The 26,695-nt window shown below is 43.5% G+C and overlaps 1 protein-coding gene across 1 annotated transcript in view; it reads right to left on the reverse strand.

Moving 5' to 3' along the window:
• KCNJ16 (potassium inwardly rectifying channel subfamily J member 16) overlaps nucleotides 1-26,057 on the reverse strand; it is a 48,648-nt gene extending 22,591 nt beyond the window's left edge. Inside the window, exons 1-2 of the mRNA XM_084647560.1 lie at nucleotides 25,977-26,057; nucleotides 25,826-25,896 (exon numbers count right to left, since the gene is read on the reverse strand). The gene's annotated coding sequence lies outside the window, so the exon portion shown is untranslated. The remainder of the gene's footprint in view (nucleotides 1-25,825; nucleotides 25,897-25,976) is intronic.
• Between the last annotated feature and the right edge of the window lie 638 nt (nucleotides 26,058-26,695).

Raw genomic sequence — 26,695 nt, forward strand, 5'->3', positions numbered from 1 at the left:
CCAAGGAGAGGAACACCGTCTGTTCTTACTAGCTTGAAGCTTTATTGTAGCCTCATGTCAGCAATGAAAGGGAAATACATGCCAGGGACCCATGATTAAAGGAGGTTCTGCTTTTTAGATTAAGCCAAAATGAAAAAGGAAGACAGCTCCATGTGCCTAAAAGAAAAGTTTCTGCTAGAAGATTCCAGGGTGTATTGGACAATAAGTGATCTAAAAGGGCCCACTCATGCTACTCCTTACTCTATCCAGATGCCAATGTTGGGAATCCCTAATTCCCTAGCTGCACAGATTCAAATCCCAGAAGAGGCAAGCTCAGCCTTTTGTGCTTCAGGTGTAGATACAACTGAAAACCTAATTTCTCCACAAGGACCTCAAAGCCCCTGCTGCCTGGTTTGTATTGGTACTTTAAGAGGGTTTTTAAAAGAGCATAGAGTTTTCCCTGCTGTTCTTAGGCAAAAGCATTTCCTTCCCCCATTCTTGTGTATCATGCACTGCACCCGAGAAGTAGCTGCATTTATTTAGTTTGTGAAGCATCTGGGGATCTTGCGGGATAAAAAAGATTAAACTACCATAAGAAGAAGAAGAATAACAATAATAAAGAATTGATATTTACAGTTGGGTCAAGCCACAATATGCAGCTCTGGAAGCTGTTCTGGATATATACTGCCTCCAGAATTGGGATGGTTTGAATCTCAGTGCTCTGGAATGAGCCCATCCCCAATATTGTATAAATGTCTGGTGTATATGTCAAGGGTGAAGGGACTGTCGACACATCCCAACACAGTGGAAATGAGGCATAGGGAGAAGGCAGATGTGCTGTACACTTAGATGCTATGGGTGAAATCTTGGCTTTATTTAAGTCAATGGCACAACTCCCATTGACTTTGGTGGTGCCAGAATTTAATTCTGTGTTGATGGATTTTCTGTAAACCTCTTTGGTAGATAGAATAGGGTATCATGAGGTAGATAGAGCCCTACAGTCCTTGCATACAATGGAGTAGGGCTCTGTACCATTGCCATACCTCATAAGAACATAAGAGCTGCCACATTAGGTGAGACCATGGTCCATCTTGTCCAATATGGTGTCTCCGACAGTAGCCCATACCAAAGCTTCAGGGGGAGCATACAGAACAGGGCAATTATGAAGTGATCCAACCCTGTCTTCCACTCCCAGCTTCTGGTAGAGATTTCAGGTTGCCGCAAGCATGGAGTTGTACCACTGACCTTCTTGGCTAATAGCCATTGATGGATGTATCCTCCATGAACTTAACCTGTTCTTTTTTTAATCCAGTTATACTTCTGGCCAGCATAAAAAGGAGAGGACATTGCAAATAGTTCCACAATCACACATTCTCCAGACCCTGCTTAGGGAACTGGAACAATGACTGCAGGGGATGAAAAACCATCTTATTCCCTGCCCATGGGTTAGAAGTTAGATTCTTTTCTCTCCCCATCATCAGTTTAGGGTTCAATCCTGCAATGGTTCTGAACACTCTGCCCCTGATCCAGCAAAGTCCTTACATGTATGATTAACCTAGCAGATGAAAACAGTCCCCTGGAAATCAGTGGGAGCTACTCAAATGTTAAAGTTAAGCATGTACTTAAGTTTTTGCTGCACTGTGGCCAGAGTGCTGAGCTCCTTGCAGAATTAAGCCCTTAGACACAGATTTTTAAAGGAATTTAGGCATTGCAGTGTTCAGCATTACAGTGCCTTGCCGATGTAGAAGCCTAAATCTCATTTTGGCTTCTAAATTAGCCTAATTTTGGCTCCTAAATCCCTTTTGAATCTGAAACGTAAGCCCCTAAACCAATTAGGTGTTGGAACACTGTGCGCAGCAAGGCTTAAATGCCTTTAAAAATCTGGGCCTTAGTTCCCAGCACCATGCCTTGTTCTTAGCACAAAGTGAATGAGTTTGGGTTTTGTGCAGAGAGGTTGAATTTTACCCACTGGGAGGATCTTGTTAACAACATGCCAAGCTATACTGTATCTCAGCTCAATTTGAAAAACAGAATGAACAACGATGTTTTACAATATTTTCGCAATACACATTTCATGTAACTTTCATTTTAATGATTGTCACAAAGGGCCAAATCTGCAGGAACAGTGTTGATTTAAAGACATAGCAGCCGTAAATCACAGATAATTGCGATTGCACTGTTTTGGTTTGTTTTTTTCACTTTGACCTATTATACAGATAGGGCCACATTCCACTGGCTGTTCAAAGGATTTTGATTCCACTCTTGATTGTGACATCTGATTCTCAACCCCAAGCCTTCTCACACCAACATTTTGTCTTTTTAAGTCGATTTGCACAACCTAAACATTTATCCGCCATCAAACAAAATCTGAACCACACCTTTCTGCAATCTGATAAATTAAAGTTCACTCTGAAATTGTTTGCAGCTCTGTGTGTGTTTGTGTGTGTGTGAGAGAGAGAGGGTCCATTTTTGAGTGAGCCACCATATTTAGAATAGAAAGTGGAGGTGACAAAATACCACCAGAAAAGCTGTTCTTGTGATACTCCCAACCTAATCAAGAACAGAAAGCACTGGAAATCTCACCAGAGACTTTTCCTGGCAAAAGTTCCATCCAGTTGTGCAACCCCCCCCCCCAAAAAATTTGGGTTAATATCCAGACTGCTGGTTGAGGCTCTGAACTGAACATCTGAACTTCCTGAGTTCTCCCATCACTGTTTTTAATGTAGGTTGAGACAGCACTATGGTTTTATGAGATTTGTTCTTTTACCATGTTTATCTTCACTTGGGCCATGTTTCATTAGATCACATGAGTAAAGTAGGGTCAAGTCTGGTCTCTTACCTGGATGGAAACTTTACAGAACAAGCCATGCTACATGACTTGAGATTAGTACTTCAGAAATGGCACACTTCTCTCAGTATCAGTACTGAATCATGCCCTCACCTAGTCTTAGGTATGTACAACATTTGCTGATGGTTACAGCCAGGGAAAATATTTCTTTTTTCTGTATTTACCCATTGCTATTATTGCAGAATAAGCCACTGGAAACTTGAATGAAGATGTATATGTTCCATTACCAAAAATGTTTCCTTAGACCCTGAATCATCAAAGCCCTTCAGCACATGGTTAACCTAAAGCCTAAGCTTAAGGCCCATTGAAGACAATGAAGTTAAAGTTAAGCTCATGCTTAAGTACTCAGGTCTCTCATGGTAGGATTTCTTATGAGCTGTAGACTGCATGTACTGGCTTGCTATTGCAGGGTGACGATGATGGTGGTGATGATGATAATTTATTTGCCCTTCCCCTGAAGAATCTCAAAACATCTTTTCAAACATTAGTGAATGAATTTTCCCAGCCCCCATGTGAAATAAGGAGTTCTTATTGTTGTTGTTGTTATTTTTATTATTATTATTATTTTATTATGGCTATCTCACAGATGCGGAAGTCTAGGCAAAGAAGTGAAGGACTTGGCCTATCCATCTGTAAAGGAGCGGCGACTCACCCCTGTGGTGCCTCCTGCTGGTTGTTGGGAATTAGCTCTTTTCCAGCATGGAGCACAGCTCTGGCCCCCTTGTCCCTCACAGACCTGGGTGCCCCTTTCTCTGGGGTTCTGCCCCCTGGCAGTACTCCCACTCTCTGCCTCTGGGTCTCCCCTTCCTGGGGAATCCCCAACCCACTATCCCCACCTTGCCTCTGTCTGGGGTACTGCCAGTCATCACCAAGTCCCCGCTCCCTAGGGCAGACTGCAGTGTAAAAGCCACTCATCATAGGCAAGGGGGTTCGGACCTGCTGCCTTCCTCTGCCTCCCAGTACCTCTATGGGCCTTGGACCAGGCCCTGCAGCCTGGGGAGTTGTCAGCCTGGAGCTCCCCTGCTCCTCTGGCCCTACCCAGCCCTACTTCACTCCCAGTACCCTGTCGGGCAGGCAGCCAGGCCCTGCTCTCTCCCAGCCTGGAGAGAGACTCCTTGGGCCTCTGGCTCACTGCCTTTTTATACAGGCCAGCTGGGGCCTGATTGGGGCATGGCCCAGCTGCGGCTGCTTCCCCAATCAGCCATCCCCAGCCACAGCCCTCTCCAGGGCTGCTTTTAACCCCTTCTATTTTAGGAGCAGGGTAGCCACCCCGCTACACCATCTAAGGCAGTGATACTCAGATCTCAGTGGTTCAGGAGCCAAATTAGCCATCAACATTACCCAAAAGAGCCACAGTCGTGTGAATGCATTGTTTCGTTTACTATAGTACTATTCATATTTAAACAGCAGGACAGGGGAAATATTTATTATTATTATTCTCGCAGCAAATAAGTTAATAACTTAGTGCAAGGTGATAACTTAATTGGTTAATAATATAGTCAACGCATCCTGACTGGTTAATAAGTTAGATGGGTTACTAATTAAATCGTAGAGTTTTTTAATATCATGCACGGCAAAGAGTCGCAGGAGACACATTAAAGAGTCTCTTGCGGCTGGTGAACCTGTCAGAGTGTCAGTGATCTAAGGCATTTCTCAGGCCTGGTCTACACTGGGGCAGGATCGATCTAAGTTACGCAACTTCAGCTACCTGAATAACGTAGCTGAAGTCGACGTACTTAGATCTACTTACCACGGTGTCTTCACTGCGATAAGTTGACAACTGAGGCTTTCTCCTGTGCCTCTCGCCTTGGTAGAGTACCGGAGTCGATGGGAGAGCGCTCGGCGGTCAATTTATCGTGTCTAGACTAGACACGATAAATTGACCCCCGCTAGATCAATCGCTGCCCGTTGATCCAGTGGGTAATGTAGACAAGCCCCCAGGCACCTACCACCATGGTACGTAGCCCTGCAGCTGACAGCACACAGATGTTGCTCTACCTACAGTGAAACCCATTGACTTCAATGAGGCTCCATATTGGTGTATCAATTCACCCACGTGCTACCAGCTGTAATATTGCATTCACACTGTTTTTAGATCAGTGTAATTCCATTGGCTCCAGCAAAGTCACACTTGATTTAACCAGTGGAACTCAGAGCCCATATCTAACTAGCATAAAAGAGACATCTGAATAAAAGAAGCCAGAGAAAAAGAGGGGTGGGAGGGAGGTCTTCTCTTATTGCAATTAACCAGCAGAAACGTCTTTCTGATGGGTAAACTGCAGCTTTCTCTTCTTCTGCTCTCTCTCCCTGTAAAAGTGCCCACCTCTCTGCTCTGCCTCAGATAGGAAAGCTTCTAGTAACTCTCTGAAAAGCACCATCTATGAAATAAATGCTCTTGGCCTGTCACTGGGTCACCACTCCCACTGGTGGATGCCTCACTGGGTGGTGACAGCAGCTGGAAGAATCCAGAAGACAAGATTGCCATGAAGAGGAAATGGGAGAACTCTCTTGTGCTATCGTGTCACCGCGTGGGACGCATTTTAGTGGAGGGATTATCTTTGGCAGTGGTTCTCAACCAGGGATCCGGGGCCCGCTTGTGGGGCGCGAGCAAGTTTCAGGGGTGCAGTCAAGCATGGCCGACATTAGACTCTCTAGGGCCCAGTGCAGAAACTCAAAGCCCTGCAGCAAGGGACTGCAGCCCAGGGCTGAAGCCGAAGCCTGAACTTTGCACTACCCCCTGTGGTGTGGGGCTCTGGGAAATTGCCCTGCTTGCTACCCCTGGCTTTTATATGCATAAAAACAGGTGTTGCGGCATAGCTGGGCTATGGAGGGGTTTTTGCAGATGTGCAGGGGGAAGCCTCAGAAAGAAAAAGTTCTCAAACATCTTTGGGACACGTTCCTGATCTTTGGGACACGTTCCCTTTGACTTGTGTTCACACCGCTCACCGCTCCAGCGCTTCACAATCTCATACTGTCCCAGCAGCCACTACAGTGCTACAAGGAAGAGTTCCCTGAGGAAAGTGTGTAATGTATTTTTAGTGCCTTTTAATGCAGTTTAGTCGCTGGGCACAAGGAGGAGGAGGAGCCAGCCCCATGTGATCAGGCTGCTCCACACAGATTGTCAGCAAGTGCTCCGCAGACCAGAGTTTGGGAACCCCTGCTCCAGGATTTGACTCCTTCTGCCTTCTTAGAGAGCTGTGCTGTTGCTCTTTCTCCCCACCCCCAGACTTTGTGATGTGGCCGATGCAAGAGACAGGTTGTTTTCAAGAGGGAGGCCTTGGTAGCCAAAGCGCAAACAGTAAACAAAGGGGGAGGAAAGGAAATCCCATGCTTCTTAGAGAGCACATCCGTCAGGAAAGACATTGTATGTTACCTTCCAGCCCTTCTGAGTGTGTGATAAACAAAGAGCTCTATTGTCTTTGTGGGAAATACTCTTCCGACCCCATCCAGTCAGGCTGAATGCACACAGGGTGCCCCAGAGAAGGTGAGGGAATGGCCTGAGAGGGGATATACCCTGACCCTCCCACTCAAACAGGCTTCAGAGCAGCAAGGTAGCCGTTTGACAGCTGGTGCTGCAGCATCAGGGCTGTAGCTGTACCTTCAGTATGTGGGGACACACTGAGAAGGGGGGAGGCTGCTTGGTGGATCTGCATATTTGCTCCTTTCTCAGTTCACCTTGTCTTCTGGGCTCTTGGGGACCTCTAAAGAGCAGAGCCTTGTGATGCACAGGGGAGTCAACAACAACCCCCCCCCCCCGGCCCTTCCCCACACACACACCTCTTCCAGCAGAAATGAATCAGTATATGGGTCCTCCACTGCCAGTCTCCTTTCTACTCACCTGAGAGAACCAATACATTGGTTGTCTAGAACCAGACATAAGCCAAACTTTGGGACAGACTGATTCTTCAGCCTCCTGGTCATTTCAGCCCACTTTGCTCACCGTTTGTAACCTTCAGTTTCCTCTGGTGTGAGCTAAAAACATCCTTATCAATCTGCCCTCCTAACTTAAGGAATCACGTTATCAATTATGCTTCACCTTAGCTTTGTTCCTTGTTTGGGAAGGACAAGCTGGATAAACCTCCTCAAATGGACAGACAGTAACATAAGAACATAGGATTTTCCAGCCTAGATCAGACCCAAGTTCCAGCTAGCCCAATGGCTTGCTTCTGACATGGCTGACACCAGATGCTTCAGAGCGGGGGTTCTCAACCTTTTCCTTTCTGAGGCCCCTGCAACATGCTATAAAAACTCCACAGCTCACCAGTGCCCCTAACAACTGGTTTTCTGCATATAAAGCCAGGGCACCTGAATTCTGAACCAAAGCATTCCTGCTAGCTCTACACTTTCCAAAGGGAGTTGAGACCATGCTATCATCATCCTATCATGCCAGCCAGAAAAGCTGAGTCAGTGCAAAAGGAATCCTATGTGGTACAAAGCACTGCTTTCCCACTCTGGCTTATTTCTCCACAGCATCTCTAGAGGCATCGTGGCTAATTCAACCAGTATATGCGTCTGGGGACTGCCACGGCTGTGGAGAACATCGTCACTCAACCCATCATGGGCTATGTCTCTAAGCAGTCACTACATAGCCCTAATGGGCGTGGAAACCAAATTAACCTCTCTACCCAGCAAAGTCCATCCAGGTCAGGGCTCAGATGCATTGGCTTCCGCTGCTTGCACCACTGGACACTACTGCTGTGTGTGCTATGCTTCTCTGCATGCTGGTGGAGTTTTAATTCCTTGGACTGTCACTGGTAATAATAACATTTGTTCTAAAACCCAACTAATAGTTTTTAACAAGGAAACCCTAAGTTCCTAAGCCTAAGTGCAACTGTTCTCAAGCGTGAGTCATCAAAAGAACTGAACAGCAGGTATCTTTCATACTGTGATATTTGTGTGCTTTATTAAGACGACATTATGTGGCATGAAACTTTACAGTTTCCATGACCTGGCCACAAACTTTATTCTCTGTCTCTTTTTTTCCTTTCCCTCCGCCTCGCTGTAAAAACATTGCAGAGTAAGACTTTACATATCTCTGCATAAACTCTGATCATGAACTTTTGAACAATAGATGCTGTGCATATATTCTTTTTTAAGGGTCAGCGCCTTAGCTCTTTTAAATTAGTGTAGCTTAATTGACTTCAATTTACATCAGGTGAGGCTCTGGCCCTACGATTTACATTACGGTATACAGTGTGTGTTATGGGTAAGCAGCAGATCAATAAAGCCACAAATGATTAGATACTTCGGAGAAAAAAGACTATTCTATTTAATGTCATCATTAGGAACTAGAGTCTATATGAACTTACTGTGTCATGCATAAAATCAATACAGCACTATATCTGACAGGCAATTCAGCTCCATTTTTCACCAGATAAGTAACTTTAATATACATCCTCCTTCTTCTGCTTCTTCAAGGTTTTATTTCCATTCCTGTCATCATATGCATTTTTCCCTGTATTTTTTGCCATCGGAAACTGTTCTGAATTGTGGTCAGTGTCCCTGCTTTAGATGCTAAGGGAGATAACACAAATGCTTGGAAATCTTTCTGGTGGAGAACAAGATAACTGAATTCAGACAGAACTGGTTGCGACCAGCTCCAAGGTTAAGTGATAATGAATCACAGTTTAATGCACCAATGCTTAGCAAGACACTGACATGAGAAAGTGTTCCAAAGTTGGTAGGATGTTTGCAGTCTCCTGTTCTGCCATGATTTCGAATATAGATATGAAAGGAGACAATATGCTTCGTTAATTACAGGTCTGGATGCTCAGTCAACCCTGACACTATAGGATTTACATAGAGGGCCAGATCCTTACATGGCTCCATTGACTGCTCCTTGCCAATTATACCAGCTGAGAATCTGGCTCAGCATTCTTTGAAAACAAAGTTGCTGTGAGATTTTAAAATCAATCTGTAAATAACGTAAATGACACACTGAGGTATGAATTCTTATTTATACCTAAATGTTTCTCCTGTTTTCTAGTAAATTCAATGCAATCTAATAATTCACCCACAGGGTATAGATCATTCTAGCAGTGGAAAGGCTGCAGAGTGCTTGAAACCTTGGTTTAGACCACATAATTAGTTTGTTTTATATATTTGTTTTTAATGCCCATGTCCAGTGATCTAGGGGCCTAATCCACAGTCCTTTAAAGTCAAGGGTAAGAGTCCCTTTCATTTCAATGGGCTTTGGATCAGGCCCTAGCTACATGTACAAGAATTGCATTAAGGCTGTGATTTTTCAAAGGAACCCAGTAGTGTTTGAAAATCCAGTTGAAAATAAATGGGAATTGGAAATCTATCATGCCTAACACCCTTAAGCGCCTTTGAAAATCCCAGCCTTCATATATATATATATATATATATATATATATATACAAATGCATATAGCCCTTTCTCTTTCTTTTGCTGTTCATCGTTTGTCTGTCTGAGCAGGCACCAGCCTGACCAGAGCAATCTATATGTTGCAAGAAAAAAAAAAAGTTGGATCCCATCTTTTCTGGTACATTTTAGCCTTAACGAGCATGTTGCAGGGAGAGTGTAGCAGTGATGAGTCATTGCCCCACATCCATCCTCTCGCTGCCACTTGTCTTGAAAATAACTGTTTCCTTAACACAAGGACATCTGTACACCTAAATCTGCATTTATGGATGGCTTGTAAACAGGCCACACCCACAAACACTTTCACTTTCCACCCATTCCAGGCTTCCTTTTCCCCTTACTTTCCATAAACTGAGGGTGTATCATGGTTGCCAAGGGGGAAGAATTCGCTGTAGACCAGGACAGCAAGGCGTGCTATCAAATGGATCATTGAGCCAGTCCTGCTCCTGTTGTCTTCAATGGGCACAGCTGCTGGTCATAAATCCTGTGGGGGCCTGATGAATCCCTTAGCCCTACCAGCAGGACAATCAGGTTACTAGGAAATCTAGAAGGCCAGTTTCCTCATCCACTGTTGCATAGGGAGACTACTGCAGTCCTGGACTTGAATAATTCACCAAGAAATCTGCCAGCCAGTGTGGAAATAATTTAATACCTAAGGGCGCAGTTCATTTAAAATTAACTGGATCTCTGGGGAAGGATGTAGATTATTGCAGCTGAATAGAGCCCGGATTATTGCAGCTGAATAGAGCCCTTATTTATCAGATGGAAAAGGTTAATGTCATTTCCTTACTTTCTTGCCCACATCACCATTTATGGAGAGCAGAAGGTGCAGACAGCGTAAGAACATGTGCTTGATTGTTTAAATCACCAGAGCTGTTACTTTAATAAAAGAAAAAAAATTAACATTTCTCCTAGTTTCCCATGGGGGAATTATAGGCCTGGGAAAAAATAAAACACTGAAGGGAGGAAATGGGCTTGTGCAGCACCTGGACTTAGATTTGACATGTAAGAATATTGGGTTTTTTGCATTCCCATCTACTGTTCTTCCAAGGAGACCCAGGGTCAGACTAGCCTAATGTTCTTAGTTCATATTTACAAAGAAAGAGTACATTAAAAATGGGCACATTTGATTCCTTAAAAAAAGTTTAAAGACAGTGGAAGTAAGTTTTGCAAACAAAGCAGTTGTAATCCAGCTCCCTCTCTCCTGTAGTCTTAATAGCTATGAGCCTAAATATAAATATGAAAGTAATTCCATTTTCAGATACACTCTCTATGAATAGTGCCAGCTGTGGGTGTGGTTTCTATGGAACACTTCACTTCTCGACTCCTTTTCCTGTTTACATGGTGTCTGAGGTGCTCACAGTCCTTCCCCATTCCTTCTTGTCAATGACATCAGTTTGTAGGTCTTGGAGTTCCAGTCCTTTTCTCATCCAACTTCTCTTGATAGAGTCTTTCCGTCATATCCTCAGTCTTTCATGTTCTTTCTTGCTGTCTTCTTCCTCCCATGCTTCCTTTGCTGGTCATTCTTCTCCCATTCTTATCACATGCCCAGCTCACCTCAAACCTGCACTCTTCAGCCTACCTATCACTGAAAGTCCAAACTTCTTCTTACACCTCATTTCTTCCATGTGCATTCTGTCTACCATCTGCTTGGCTGCCATTCTCTCATTGCATTGTTTTCTACTACCTGTATCTTCCTTTCTTCCATCTCCCTAAGACCCACTCTTTCCAAAGCATAGAGCAGGGCAGAACAAACACATATGCAAGCACACTTCTCCTTTCAGTTTGTTACTTAATTATTAGTCCCACAATACTCCTGCTGCCATTTCACTGCCACCCCTGCATATTCAGTTCTTCTTTTCAGTTCTCCAGCTCTCTCTCAGAGGGCACTAAGTGTACTTCCCCAGTGCACAAATTCTTTCTTCGGATTTAACTTCTCTCATGGCACTTCAATCTCTTAGAATATGCATTAACTACTTATGCTAAGCAATCTGGTCCACTTTGTATTTAGCTGTGACACTTTAAATACCTTCCACAGACATGAAGAAGAGCTCTCTGTAGCTCAAAAGCTTGTCTCTTCTACCAACAGAGGTTGGCCCAATAAAAGATTTCACCTCACCCACCTTGTCCCTCTGTATGCACTTTTGAGTATCTCGTTATCATGATCTGCTTCCTCAACCTCTTTGAATAATTCTTTTGTTCTTTTTAATGTATCTTGTACATCAGACTTCCACCACCAGCTTGTTCTCCAAGAGCACCCCACGTTACTGCTCAGTGCTGGGCCGTGGGCAGCGGACATGGATCAGTTACCAAGTTGCAGTCAGGAGCTGAGTAGTGGAGTCAGGGATGAATTGGGATCAGGAGCTGGGGTCTAGGGTGTGCAGCAAGACAAGATCTGGAGTGCAAGCAAGCAGGTGGTCTGCATCATTGCTCAGACTTCTCCTTGTGAAAGCTTCCTGGGTTATATACCAGCACAGCCCAACCAGTGGGCTGCAACAGACCGCCACTCAGGCCCTGCTGGACGATACTTCCTGCAGTGCCTAGCTTCACAGGGACCCGCAGGAGGACCCTTGCCTGAGCTTCTGGTGGTGATGTAGACGCCTACCACCCTTGTAGTCCCAGGCCCTTCTCCTGCAGGGTCTTGCACTTGACCTGCCGCATGCTATTTCCACTGCCTTAATGAACCTTTCTATGGAAATAAGACTAGAATTGGTTAAGGGACTGGACTGGGACTGGTGTGAGCTGGGTTCAAACATTGGCTGAACCACAGTAGGACATTGAGCAAGCTCCCATTCTCTATTCCCCTGCTGTAAAATAGGAATAATAGCATAACTCTATCTCCAAGGTATTTTGTGAGGATACAATTAATTAATATTTCTGAGGTGCTCCTATATTACCGCGGGGGTCAGCAACCTTTGGCACACAGCCTGTCAGGGAAATCTGCTGGCGGGCCGGGCCGGTTTGTTTGCCTACAGCATCCGCAGGTTTGGCCGATTGCAACTCCCATTGGCCAGGGTTCGCCGTTCCAGGCCAATGGGGGCTGCGGGAAGCGGCGGCCAGCACATCCCTCAGTCCTCACCGCTTCCCACAGCCCCCATTGGCCTGGAGCAGTGAACTTCAGCCAGTGGGAGCTGCAATCAGCCGAACCTGCCAATGCTGCAGGTAAACAAACCGGCCCGGCCCGCCAGCAGATTTCCCTGACAGGCTGCATGCCAAAGGTTGCCGATCCCTGTGTTACCGTAATGGGGATACTTAAATCCAGGTCTGATTGAAATCAGTAGAAAGACACCTAATGATTTATATGAGATATAGGTTGACCCCTTATTCATTTTACATAGCTTACCAAACAGTATTAATAGTTAATCTCTCTTAACATCAGATGGCTAAGAAGTTGAACAATAACTGCTTTAAAATATCTGCTTTAAAAAAACCCAGCATCTATGTTATACTTGAGTAAATTAATGTATGTATCTAAATACAGATGACAACTTTGTGGCTATCAAGTTGGCTTTATTCAGGGGATAAAGAAATGTGTCACAGCGTAATGAATTTACTCTTATTCTTTCTTGCCTGCAAAGCAACAGCTTTCTCAAACAACCAAGCAGCTAGATAGTACAACCATGTAAAGCTGACCTTGACTCTTTGTTATAAATACTCTGTAGACATAAAGCCACTCGTCAATTAAATGTTACTCTCCTGGGCTGGGACATTATATATGTTCATTGACATGGAATCCCTCTTAATTCACTTTGCTAACTCAGTATTCATTTGCATTAGCCTTGGAAAGACAATGGAATTGTTTGAATAAATTCAGCCACTATTGAGGATTTGGGTTTATTCTAGTAAATTGACACTGGAACCCTCCTCCCCACTTCCTGTAGTTTTGTATTTTATATCCTGTATCGCTCTATCAGCTGACACAGGTCAGTCTGGGTTTAGCACCTGCTCAGGAACAGTACATTAGAAACATTTAATTGTTGGGAAGAGAATTCAAATGTGATATCTGATAAACAGACAGAAGCCAACCCTGACAAACCCCATAGCCAACTCCTGGGGTCCCAAGAGGCATCAGTTCTCAGGGAGACATGGGGGAGATTTTCTTCAATGTGCCCAAGGGAGCTAAGGAGCACAAGTCATGTTGACTTTCCATGGGAGTTGTGCTCTGACATCTCCCCCAGCATCTTCCAGAGCTCACCAGTGCACAGAGGGGACTGCAGCTTCTACACTTCTTCAAGGACTTCAGTGTATGCTCCTTCTGCATCCAGCCAACTCCACTAACCAGAGAGTACTTGAGCAGAGACATGCTCTCCCCCTGCCCCCACGCACACCTTTTGAGTGATCCGTATTGTTGGGGGTGCTAGTCAGCAGGAGCCCTTAAACTCAGGAGGACCTATGCTTCCCTTCCCATACTCCCACACTAGGGTTAGCCACAATTTAGTTCTTTACACTGAGGTTATTATTTTGCATGGCTGAACATTCATAATAACAGCATTCTTCAGCACCTTTCATTCCAAAGCTTAGTCACAAACTTTACAATCTAAAATATAAACCACAAATGGAGTTCACTTTATCTGCTGCCTCTTTGGTGGAATGCGGCAGTTGTTTAACTGTATCCAATATCACCATTCAGCAGTTTAGGGTAGAAAGTTAGGCTGCTAATTAGATTGTAAGCAATCTGGGCTGGGGACCATGTCATTGCTACATGTTTGTACAGTTGTACAATGGGACCCCAATCCAGGATTGGTGCCCTTAAGCACTACTATAATATACATAATCAATAATAATTAATATGATAATAAATTAAACTGAGTGACAGGGACTGAGGTCAGCAGAATGCAGTTACCCAAGATGGACTTTGGACTGGGGGGACTGTTTTAACAACTTTTCTTTCAGAAAATTGCCTGGAAGCTTTATTGGCCACATGTGCTCAGGATATCAGTTTTGCATGTCATCTGAAAGACAGAGCTGAATGTCAGGATCGGTACGAATAGAGATGTATTCTGTTTTCATCCCTCTGGCGCCGTTTAATAGGCTGAATAGTCATTATTGTTTAACAAGCACAAAGTTCAGTTACTCTTATACTGGGCCTCATTAAGATAAAGAGAGGGACCTAAGTGTTGTGTTTGAGTGGGCGCTATCCATTCAGCACCACAAAAGCCCTGCGTGAGCAAAGACAAATAAAACACAGGATTGTTCAGAAAATGTAGGTCTCTTTTCAGCCTGGAGCAGTGTGACCTTGAAGATGAAACAACAAGCTGATAATAAGAAAATTCTGCAAGCATCTCATCCTAGTTAATGTCACTTATTGTTAGTTTTAAAACACACCTGCTTTAGCCTTAATCTTAAACACACAAGCAAAGTCCATTTTGTTAGGCTGTTTATTGCTTTGTGTTGTTCCTTCATCGTAATCAGGAGTATCTTATTCTTCTAAATCTGAGAAGAAGAAAAAACTTTTTCCAGATATAAGTTTTGTATGGTTTTGTACCTGAAAACAAATATGCTAGTGGGTCTTCTGATCTTCAATTAAACATCTTTAATCCTAGCAGCAAATGCAGCTTGCTGCAGAAATAAAATGGGGAAAATGTCCCAAATTATATTTTTTTATAGTGACATGGCCATACTAGCCATTTCTTTTGTCACTTGTGAAAGATCCTATGTAAAATAAAATAAAATCTTTTTCTTTTTCTTCATCCTGTTAATATTAGTTAAGAAATGTCTTTGTTATAAAAATGTTGATTATGTTTTCTCCCCTTTATCTAATGGGATTCACTGCAGACAGTGACTAAGTTGAACAAACTGTGTAGTTTGGGGACCCAGTCCTGCATTTGGGGCAAAACTCCCGTTGAAGCACATCAGGATTGGCACCTTAATTTCTTCTTAATATGTAGATAGCTGGAAAATGGACTTCTAACATTCAAAGGAGCTTCAGATTTTCCTGTTGAGTATCAAGTCAGCCGCCATTTCTATAGGTGTAATTTTTTGTGACAGCGAATAATTAGTTGATCCTGCTTTTTCGTGCCCACAGTTTATCACAGTAAGAAATATTAGAAGTTGCATATTCAGCTGTCTGTCTGTGCCCACAACAAATATGAGTATGATTATTTCCAGGAGCAAAATTTATCCTGCAAAAATGGAAGCCAGCTAAGGCCCAGTTGAAAATTAAGACCTAGATATAATTCTCATTTTCTCTGAATTTATTTTTATTTGGAATATATTCACATGTGGCCAGAAGGAAAACCCTGTCTAAAAGGCATGAAAAGGAATACAGTGTCTTATTTTAAAAAAGAATCCTAAATTCTAATGGAGAAGTTTATTTAAAGGACTGGATTTCTCCAGGTCTCCAATAGAGTTCCTTATTTTAATTTGGCAACTTCTGTGTCTTTGTGTTTGACAAAGTGCAGTATTATGCAGAGCAGAGTAAGATTTTTTTTTAATATATATAATCTCTACTTTAAAAACGTGGTTCTCTGAGCGTGTCAAAGGGGACAAAAGTTTTCCAGTCATACTCACACACACCCCTCTACAGGTTAAACATGATAGATAAAAACTAGTCGTGGAAAAGAGCCTGAGCTCCCTAAGGATAACGGAGCATAATTTTGGAGATCAAGATCATGTGATTCTGGAAAGTCATTATCATTCATCCCTGTGCCAGAATTTTGTACGCTGTAGATTAGAATGACTTTCAAAAAGCTTGTGATTTAATCTTATCTGCAGTTTGCTGCTTTGTGTGTTATTTACTTTATGTTTCAGAATATAAGAATAATATAAGGCTTTGTTTGCTTAGTGATGGAAATTGATTTGGGTTATCAAATGAAGTCTCATAAAAATGTATGGTGCCTCCTAATAAGTGCCTGCTACTCATGTTCAAAATATAAATACTATCTCCTTAAACAGGTGTTATCAAGCCAGGCCTGTGTGCTTGGCAGGGATCATTATTAAAAGGTAAATATATACAATTCACAAGACTAGATTGCAGAATACAGTTGAGTTGGCCCGTTCTAATCTGTGTTTGATTTTCCTATTTTCCATTGCTCCAGAGCTTTCGTAGACTTGCCAAGCTCTGACTGGTATGAAATGGTTTGATAAACTTCACTATCTGACATCTCAAGAGACCAATTCCTCTCAAGAAAACCAAAAGCTGATCCAACTCCTGTGGCACAATGAGAGATGAATCAATTGCCAACAGAGGGGAGAATTTGCAAGGTCAATGGGATTTAACCCAGGGCTCATTGAAGCCCATCTTTTCATTGACTCCAATGAGTGCCCTTTGTTCCCTCTCCTGTCATCCTTGGGAGAAATGGACAACAAAGATATGTAAACTTAAGTGAATGGCGTATGTATTCTGCCAGGTCCTTCTCTCTCCACAGCTAGAGAGAGACTCCCTACCTTCTGGCTCAGCAGATCTTTTATAGGGCCCAGCCTGGCCCTGATTGGCTGCCTCCTGGCCTTTTCTGATTGGCTCTCAGCCCCAGCCCTCTCCACGGGCTGGCTTTTAACCCTTGTTGAGCCAGAGCAGGGTGACTGCCCCGCTACAGGGAGGTTTAAATAATCTCTCTTGCCCAAACCCTCTGCTGTTAAAAGTAGTGCCTGGTTGAGAGCTGCTTCACGGGGAGCCAGCTTTACCTTATTTCTCCCTTTGGTCCAAAAAATGCTGCTTGTGATGGAGAACCTCAACCCATCACTGATGCAGCCAACCCCTTGAAGGATGCAGGGACACCACACACAGTCCCTAGAAACCAGATGGGAGTGGGAGGACCAGGTCTCAAGTTCTCAGCCAAAGGTTTTGGGGTACCAGGCATAAGAAAGGGCATGTCAGAGCTCTGTCCCATAGGTTCCACAGACAGATGTCAAACCACTCAGTATGGACTTCTGAAGGCTATATGCTGGCTTGCTACCAGAATGCTTATTATCTGAACAGTTGAAATGCGAAATTATGAAAGATCATGGCAGAATTGGCATCCAGGGAATAAACCTTCGCCATCCAGGGGCTAACCTAGTGTGGAGGGCTTTAAACTAGGTTCACCGGGGGAAGGAGACCAAAGCCCTGAGGTAAGTGGGGACTTGGGATACCAGGAGGAAGCATGAGCAGGAGAGTGTGAGAGGGGAGGGCTCCTGCCTCATACTAAGAAAGCAGGACAAACAGCAAGTTATCTCAAGTGCCTATACACAAATGCAAGAAGCCTGGGAAACAAGCAGGGAGAACTGGAAGTCCTGGCACATCAACGAATTATGATGTGATTGGAATAACAGAGACTTGGTGGGATAACTCACATGACTGGAGTACTGTCATGGATGGATATAAACTGTTCAGGAAGGACAGGCAGGGCAGAAAAGGTGGGGGAGTTGCATTGTATGTAAGGGAGCAGTATGACTGCTCAGAGCTCCTCTATGAAACTGCAGAAAAACCTGAGAGTCTCTGGATTAAGTTTAGAAGTGTGAGCAAAAAGGGTGATGTCATGGTGGGAGTCTGCTATAGACCACCGGACCAGGGGGATGAGGTGGACGAGGCTTTCTTCCGGCAACTAACGGAAGTTACTAGATCACAGGCCCTGGTTCAATCACCCTGATATCTGCTGGGAGAGCAATACAGCAGTGCACAGACAATCCAGGAAGTTTTTGGAAAGTGTAGGGGATAATTTCCTGGTGCAAGTGCTGGAGGAACCAGCTAGCGGCAAAGCTCTTCTTGACCTGCTGCTCACAAACCGGGAAGAATTAGTAGGGGAAGCAAAAGTGGATGGGAACCTGGGGGGCAGTGACCATGAGATGGTCGAGTTCAGGATCCTGACACAAAGAAAAAAGGAGAGCAGCAGAATACGGACCCTGGACTTCAGAAAAGCAGACTTTGACTCCCTCAGGGAACTGATGGACAGGATCCCCTGGGAGAATAACATGAGGGGGAAAGGAGGCCAGGAGAGCTGGCTGTATTTTAAAGAATCCTTATTGAGGTTACAGGGACAAACCATCCCGATGTGTAGAAAGAATAGTAAATATGGCAGACGACCAGCTTGGCTTAACAGTGAAATCCTTGCTGATCTTAAACACAAAAAAGAAGCTTACAAGAAGTGGAAGATTGGACAAATGACCAGGGAAGAGTACAAAAATATTGCTTGGGCATGCAGGAGTGAAATCAGGAAGGCCAAATCACACCTGGAGTTGCAGCTAGCAAGAAATGTTAAGAGTAACAAGAAGGGTTTCTTCAGGTATGTTAGCAACAAGAAGAAAGTCAAGGAATGTGTGGGCCCCTTACTGAATGAGGGAGGCAACCTAGTGACACAGGATGTGGAAAAAGCTAATGTACTCAATGCTTTTTTTGCCTCTGTCTTCATGAACAAGGTCAGCTCCCAGACTACTGCACTGGGCAGCACAGCATGGGGAGGAGGTGACCAGCCCTCTGTGGAGAAAGAAGTGGTTCGGGACTATTTAGAAAAGCTGGACGAGCACAAGTCCATGGGACTGGATGCGCTGTATCCGAGAGTGCTAAAGGAATTGGCGGCTGTGATTGCAGAGCCATTGGCCATTATCTTTGAAAACTCGTGGCGAACGGGGGAGGTCCCAGACGACTGGAAAAAGGCTAATGTAGTGCCCATCTTTAAAAAAGGGAAGAAGGAGGATCTGGGGAACTACAGGCCAGTCAGCCTCACCTCAGTCCCTGGAAAAATCATGGAGCAGGTCCTCAAGGAATCAATTCTGAAGCACTTAGAGGAGAGGAAAGTGATCAGGAACAGTCAGCATGGATTCACCAAGGGCAAGTCATGCCTGACTAATCTAATTGCCTTCTATGACAAGATAACTGGCTCTGTGGATGAGGGGAAAGCAGTGGACGTGTTGTTTCTTGACTTTAGCAAAGCCTTTGACATGGTCTCCCACAGTATTCTTGCCAGCAAGTTAAAGAAGTATGGGCTGGATGAATGGACTATGAGGTGGATAGAAAGCTGGCTAGATTGTCAGGCTCAATGGGTAGTGATCAATGGCTCCATGTCTAGCTGGCAGCCGGTATCAAGTGGAGTGCCTCAAGGGTCAGTCCTGGGGCTGGTTTTGTTCAATATCTTCATTAATGATCTGGAGGATGGTGTGGATTACACCCTCAGCAAGTTTGCAGATGACACTAAATTGGGAGGAGCGGTAGATACGCTGGAGGGTAGGGATAGGATACAGAGGGACCTAGAAAAGTTAGAGGATTGGGCCAAAAGAAATCTGATGAGGTTCAACAAGGACAAGTGCAGAGTCCTGTACTTAGGACAGAAGAATCCCATGCACCGCTACAGACTAGGGACCGAATGGCTCGGCAGCAGTTCTGCAGAAAAGGACCTAGGGGTTACAGTGGATGAGAAACTTGGATATGAATCAACAGTGTGCCCTTGTTGCCAAGAAGGCCAGTGGCATTTTGGGATGTATAAGTAGGGGCATTGCCAGCAGATCGAGGGATGTGATTGTTCCCCTCTGTTCGACATTGGTGAGGCCTCATCTGGAGTACTGTGTCCCGTTTTGGGCCCCACACTACAAGAAGGATGTGGAAAAATTGGAGAACGTCCAGAGGAGGGCAACAAAAATGATTAAGGGACTGGAACACATGATTTATGAGGAGAGGCTGAGGGAACTGGGATTGTTTAGTCTGTGGAAGAGAAGAATGAGGGGGGATTTGATAGCTGCTTTCAACTACCTGAAAGGGGATTCCAAAGAGGATGGATCTAGACTGTCCTCAGTAGTAGCAGATGACAGAACGAGGAGAAATGGTCTCAAGTTGCAGTGGGGGAGGTTTAGGTTGGCTATTAGGAAAAACTTTTTCACTAGGAGGGTGGTGAAACACTGGAATGCGTTATCTAGGGAGGTGGTGGAATCTCCTTCCTTAGAGGTTTTTAAGGTCAGGCTTGACAAAGCCCTGGCTGGGATGATTTAGTTGGGGATTGGTCCTGCTTTGAGCAGGGGGTTGGACTAGATGACCTCCTAAGGTCCCTTCCAACCCTGATATTCTATGATTCTATGATCCTTTCCATGAAATAAGTCAATGGGTTCCATTATGATGCCAGTCAATCACCCTAGTTACACCCACTTCTTTTGGAGGGAGGTGGGAAAGATATGGCAATTTACTTACATAAAATTAAGTTGGGGAGACCCTCGTGAATTAAGTGTTTTGGGGATCTGTTACATTAAATGAATGGTTTATGTATTATTGTTGTCCTGAATTTTATGTAACCTTTCAAGGGGGGAGATGAGACAGATGTGAGACCTGAGGGGTCAAAGGACAGTATTGAACAATGTGCCAGACAAGAATGGACTTTGGGAACAAAAAGTGTTAAGTGGTTTTCTTGGGGAAGATCTATGGGGAGGTAAATGCAAATTCCCCACCTCCAGTTATACAAAAACCCAGCCTTTTGAAACTACACCCAGAGGAGAGAGCCATTGTCTGCTGATCACTTGTTATGTGAGGCCAAGATCAAAGGCCCAAGCTGCATAGAAGAAAGACTGAACTATTCATGGTTGTTCTGATTCTGAATTTGACACAGTTATGAACTGGTAACCACAGGGAGAACCCAGTTGTGGGTTATGAATGATTGATAGCTACTGGGCCCCAAGGTTGGAGCTGAGTGACCCCTGGTAAGCTTTTTAGCATGTGTGTAGGTTCTTTTGCTCCTTGTTTTCTCTGTAATGCTTTCACCTTAAGAATGAGAGTGCTTTCAGCTGGAACATTGTGATGAACAATGAAAACATTTTGCAAAATTGTTAGTGCAATAGTTTTTGAACCCAGCTGTAGAGAGTCACAGCCCAATGACTTCACTACAAGATCATTCTTCCCGCTGTCTCTAGCAAAATGTACCAGCAAGAAGTGCTCACCCACCCCTTTTATGTAATAAAACTAAAACAGCTCTGTAAAATGCAGGGCCACATATGGTCCCAGGAATAATGATTAAGATGAAAAATCCTCATTGACCAGACAAAGCAGCACTGAGCAGCTTTATCCAGAGGATGCCGTATGCCAACTCCTTATGCCCCTAATAAATCTGCATGTGATCATGTGCTATAAATCCTTAAGCATATTGTAGAAACTGGATAAATCCTCTTTTCATTTAAAAAAATGAAAATGAATATAATTCTATTTATTTTAACATCAATAGATTTCCTGTAAAAGAAACCCTGACATTTTGGAGTGGTATTATTTTATTTTAATATTTCACCCTGCAAAATGCTATTATCCAATGGAATTATGGGCTGCAGAGCATGTGAGATGTGAGACACTTGACACATGTAAAGAAGGAGTTGTTTAATTTTCTCCTCCTATTAGTCAAATGAATGCCAATGAGCCACGATGAATTAATGGTGCTGGAGAATGTCACCTTCCATGCTTGTGGTTTTAACGCTGTGTGAATTCCACTTCTTCAGCAGCAATATAAAAGGCCATGCATTAAGGGAGCTATTAGCCAGGATGGGCAGGGATGGTGTCCCCAGCCTCTGTTTGCCAGAAGCTGGGAATGGGCGACAGGGGCTGGATCACTCAACGATTCCCTGTTCTGTTCATTCCCTCTGGGGCACCTGGCCCTGGGCACTGTCGGAAGACGGGACCCTGGGCTGGATGGACCTTTGGTCTGACCCCGTCGGGCCGTTCTTATTGTCCATACTATGGCACCCACTGGTAACACTGAGCTGGGGCTTGCACCAGTGGGAATGCTTTTCTAAAATTCCCTAATGTACACAGGGCCTACGAGCACAAAGCGTTAATTGTTCCTCACAAACCTAGTACAGTCCAGGCAGCAGCAGTGCAAAATTCCCCACAATGCCCTTCTGTTGTCTCTCCACTGACCCGGAGGAATGACACGCTTAAGGGTCAGGATGGAAATTCAAGTTCTGAATAACCCCTCCGTTCCTTGGCGTTCTGCTGCGCCGTCCGTCCAGCAAATCATGTGGAACAGGTGTGACGTCCCATTGTCTGTGTGTATTTTAGTAGCTAGGCCTCCCTGCTTAACGTTCAGCACATGCTCACGTGCTTTGTTGAACTGCCAGATTGCACAAAAACACCAGGAAATAGACTGACTCGTCTCAAATATCAAGCACCTGACAAATAATAAGGCACTTTAGCCTGTACAGCCCTAGGGTATGTTTGAATAGATGGAAAGTTCCTTATCCTTTTGCCAAGTCTCACACTCTTCCAGAGAACCTGTTCTGATTTTGTAACCTCTCGGCGGATTGCAACATCTGAGTTCAGCTACTTTACAACAGGTGCCATTTTGTTGGTCGCAACTCTGCAATTGTCTTTATACTTATTTCATGAACAGACTAGGAACAAGCTAAATCCGTGAGCTTCTTGAAAATTAATAAAAAGAAAAGGAGTACTTGTGGCACCTTAGAGACTAACCAATTTATCTGAGATGAAGTGAGCTGTAGCTCACGAAAGCTTATGCTCAAATAAATTGGTTAGTCTCAAGGTGCCACAAGTCCTCCTTTTCTTTTTGCGAATACAGACTAACAGGGCTGTTACTCTGAAACTTGAAAATTAATGTCATTCCACATTTACTTTTCTCCTTCTTATGGGCCAGATTCAGACTTCTTCCTTCGCTTGGGCCAGATTCTCTCTCCTATCAGATCATGCTTCCTACCCCGAAGTACTCCCGTTCATTTCAATGCTATTCAGTGTAGGAGTCTCAGAATCCTGCCAACAGCTGTTATTCACCATAGCAACTGCACATTACCCTCTCCCCAGGATCATGACAATTCTTCCTGCTAACTAAACTACAAGCACCGATCAGAGCAGGGACTGGCATGAAATCCCATTCCTCACTGCGTAGGCTGCATTCCTTTGCATTGATCAGGGCAATTTTCTGTCCAGCCCAAACTAGATCCTGGACTTTGTCACAGTGGTACTTTCCGTCTTGCAAGCACAGAAAAACAGGTCAGTGCACCTAGGATGGCTGAGGGTGAATGAGACCAGAATGAGCTCACGAAAGCTCATGCTCAAATAAATTGGTTAGTCTCTAAGGTGCCACAAGTACTCCTTTTCTTTTTGCGAATACAGACTAACACGGCTGTTACTCTGAAACCTGAGACCAGAGTGATTTTTCTCTCCCCGCCCCCACCAATGGTAACATTTTTTATGTTTACAGGAGCGAGATATGCATAAATAGCTCCTAAACTGTAATTTATAATTTGCCTCCAAGGCATGTGAAAATGGTGAAACTTCATGGCTCTGGGTGCTTATTGCAATGTGTCACTCTTATATTATATAATGCGCTTGTGAACCTTTGCTTACCATATTCTCAAAGCAACTAAAAATTACTAGTCGTTATTTATATATTTACATTACTGTAGCACTTCGGAGTCACAATCATGGCCTAGGACTCCATTGTGCCAGATACTGTACAAACAGAACAAAAGGACTGTCTCTGCCCTCTGGTTTTGATTCCTAGGAATGTAGGAACTTAGTCCCTATCCTGATGAGATAAGGTCAGACCAATAATCTATCTCTTCTGGGTGTGGATAGGGCTTAGCAAGGTGCGGGTGCCGCTGTCATATCAATAAATCATAATAATAATCTTCCCACCAGCAGAGCCCAATAGTTTAAGAAAAAGGTAACTCCATAATCCAGCACATTCCTGAGTGTACAATGTTAGACTTGGGGGTGGGGAGAGGGGAGATTTCTTCCTCACCCCTATTTGAAGGCTGTGTAAATCAGGAATGAGAGACTGTCTAATGGTAAGAATTAGAGGCTGAGTTCTGTTCTTAATTTGCCCCTGACTGGCTGTGTGAATTTGTCCCAGTCATTTGATGCTGCCCCTGTGCCTCAGTTTCCCCATCCATAAAATCCATTACTTACCCCATTCAACCAATAGTACTACTCATGGAGTAAATTGCTATGCAATGTGAGTCAGAGTGGAAGAATCTGGTTCTTCCTCAATTAATATTAATTAGTTGTTTTCAAACAACTTTATGGTAATATCATTATTATAAATAATGCACCAGATCTTATCTAATATTTACAATAGATTCTAGAGACAATTGAATAGACAATGCCTCCATTATACCTTTAATTTCTTTTAAAATTGCCTTCAATTAAAACTTAACAAAACAAAACTCCAGCCCTTTAGTTATTACCTGAATTACCTTTGTGCACTTAATTTTGGCAAAGATCCCTCTGAATCCTTCCCCACTTTAAACCCCGTCAACGAACATAAAGGCAGAGCTCAGCATGTGAGCCCTCTTAGCCAGGCACTCACTCTGAGCTGCTCTATACCATACACACTGACAATACAAAGCGAATGCCTGTACTGCACCAAAAATCAAGCTCATAGCTGCATTGGGTTAGAATGGCATTCTAGCCCTTTGTATATTGCGCAGATGAATCAACAGCTGGCTTCCCTCACAAAGAACCTTCTTCCCACATCTACAAAGACATAGAAGGGAATAAAATGCAAGGACACAATCATCTGGAGAGAGTAGAATAATTAGGCTATAATGAGCTTTTCAAAGGGGCTGATGAAACCCTTAGACCTTAATACAACAGAAACAATAAGGCTATCTCTTTGAATGGGGAGATCTGTTAAGACAATAGTGCAAAAGAGAGAGAGAGGAAGATACAGGGTATCCAGTCTGGTGAACAGGGAAATGGAGGCAGGAGAAATCTGTGCATATGTGTGTGTGAAATCTAGATTAGGATTTTCCATAGATCATAAGCAAGAAGAGACCACTGTGATGATCTAGTCTGACCTTTGAAGAGTTCATTGTCACTACTCACTTTAAATCCTAATATGATATAAATGGAATTAGTATGAAAACAGTTTGGTCTATTCAGTGACCTGCTTTAAAAACATGTAAGCAGCCAAAGGACTTCCAGTGTGATGCTACCACAAATAGGGCTGGGTGGAAGTGGGGTTTTCCCATCCCGTGAGAATATTTGACCTTTTGAAATTGTTCCCATTCCAAATTCTGATGAAAAGTTTTAATCTTGAAAATTTTCATTAACCAAAGGAGTGGAGCAGGGTGTGTGTGTGTGTGGGGGTGAAACAATTCAGAAGAATCAGTATCTTTTGTTTCAATAATTTTTAAATGCTTCATTCCATTTCAAACCTTTTCCTTTAAAATTTTCTAGTGTAAATTTACTAAAATTTTGAAAGAAAAAGTCATTTCAACTAAAAAAAAATTGGTTTGAAAAGTTTCAATTTTGTCAAAACACCCTGTTTAACTTTTTCAAACCAGAAAGTTTCAGTTGTTTGAGTCAAGCGTTTTGGGATCAGTTTTGGTTTCAATGAATCAGCATTTTCAGAAAAAAAAATTGTCAGAAAATTCCCAGCTCTAGCCACACAATCTCAAGGACAAAAATTCACAACTCTGAGCTGCATTTCTTGCTGTCACTTTTGCTTTGCAAGTGAGATCTTTCTGACAACGTCATGGCATGACTTAAAGGTATATGGGTCAACTGGCCCAAAAGGTAGAAAATATCATCAGAGCAACATAAAATTTTCTTTCATTCTGAAACCCTAGTTGGATGTTCTCCTGTTTCTACCTGACACAATATTGATATAATTTTCTACATGCTCTGCTACCCTGCTAGAAAAAGCCAATATGGAAACTTGAAGCATCTCTCCCATTGATAGAAACGATAGGAATATAAAACATAAAGCACCTTACCTTTGATCATTCTTCCATAAGCAAGTTATATGAAGTACCCCTGTGGTATCTGTGTGTTTGCAGTTGTGCAACTGTAAAGAAAAAAAACCCACGCTGGGTTAAAAGGAAAGGCGAAAGCCACAAACTCCAAAGATTCAAGTTAAACATTTACCCCAGTTTGCTGCTACACTCGAACCCTGAGGATCTACTTAACTAGCTGCTGGCATCTCGAGAAACAGGTGACAGCCACTCAGCAACATGCCTGGCTACTTCCCTGTCTGCTCTTCAAACACAGGCTACAGAATGCTAAGGTCACCGAAGCACAACATTTAGATTTCCTGCTTGAGAAATACCATTCACAATAGAAGTGATATTTCAAATGTTTACAGGCAGGGTCAGTTGGCAAATACCTGCTGAAATGTTACTATAGGACTAAGGGACTTAAAGTTCCTATGTTGTCTTTTTTACAGTCTTTTGTTCCTAAGGTCAGGTGGAATTTCCATTGTGTACAAGAATGTGTACTAACCTTCTTTCAGACAGGCAGGTTACATATTACATGGTGTTACATGTGGATCGGTACAAGTTAGAGGTGTGCAAAATGGGTCAAGAGAAGATCAAAAAGAGGCCCCTTTACCCCCTCCTCTCCACACACACACACAGAACAACTTTGGTTCACTTTGGGACCTTTTCTAAACATTTAAAATGTTTGCTGGATTTTTGCTTTCACCACCTCTGCATTCAAGTTGCAGCTGACAAAGTTACTGTCCCGGTGCTGTGACCTTGTCTCCCCAATTCTTGAATTCCTTCACTAGCTTCAACTTTCCACAGTCTTTGCAGCCAAGCTCCTCATCCTGCCCACCACGGCTCTGCAAAATTCCATCTTCCCCTATA

This window comes from Lepidochelys olivacea, assembly GCF_965140295.1.
Source record: "Lepidochelys olivacea isolate rLepOli2 genome assembly, chromosome: 14".
In the NCBI taxonomy this organism is placed as follows: Eukaryota; Metazoa; Chordata; order Testudines; family Cheloniidae; genus Lepidochelys; species Lepidochelys olivacea.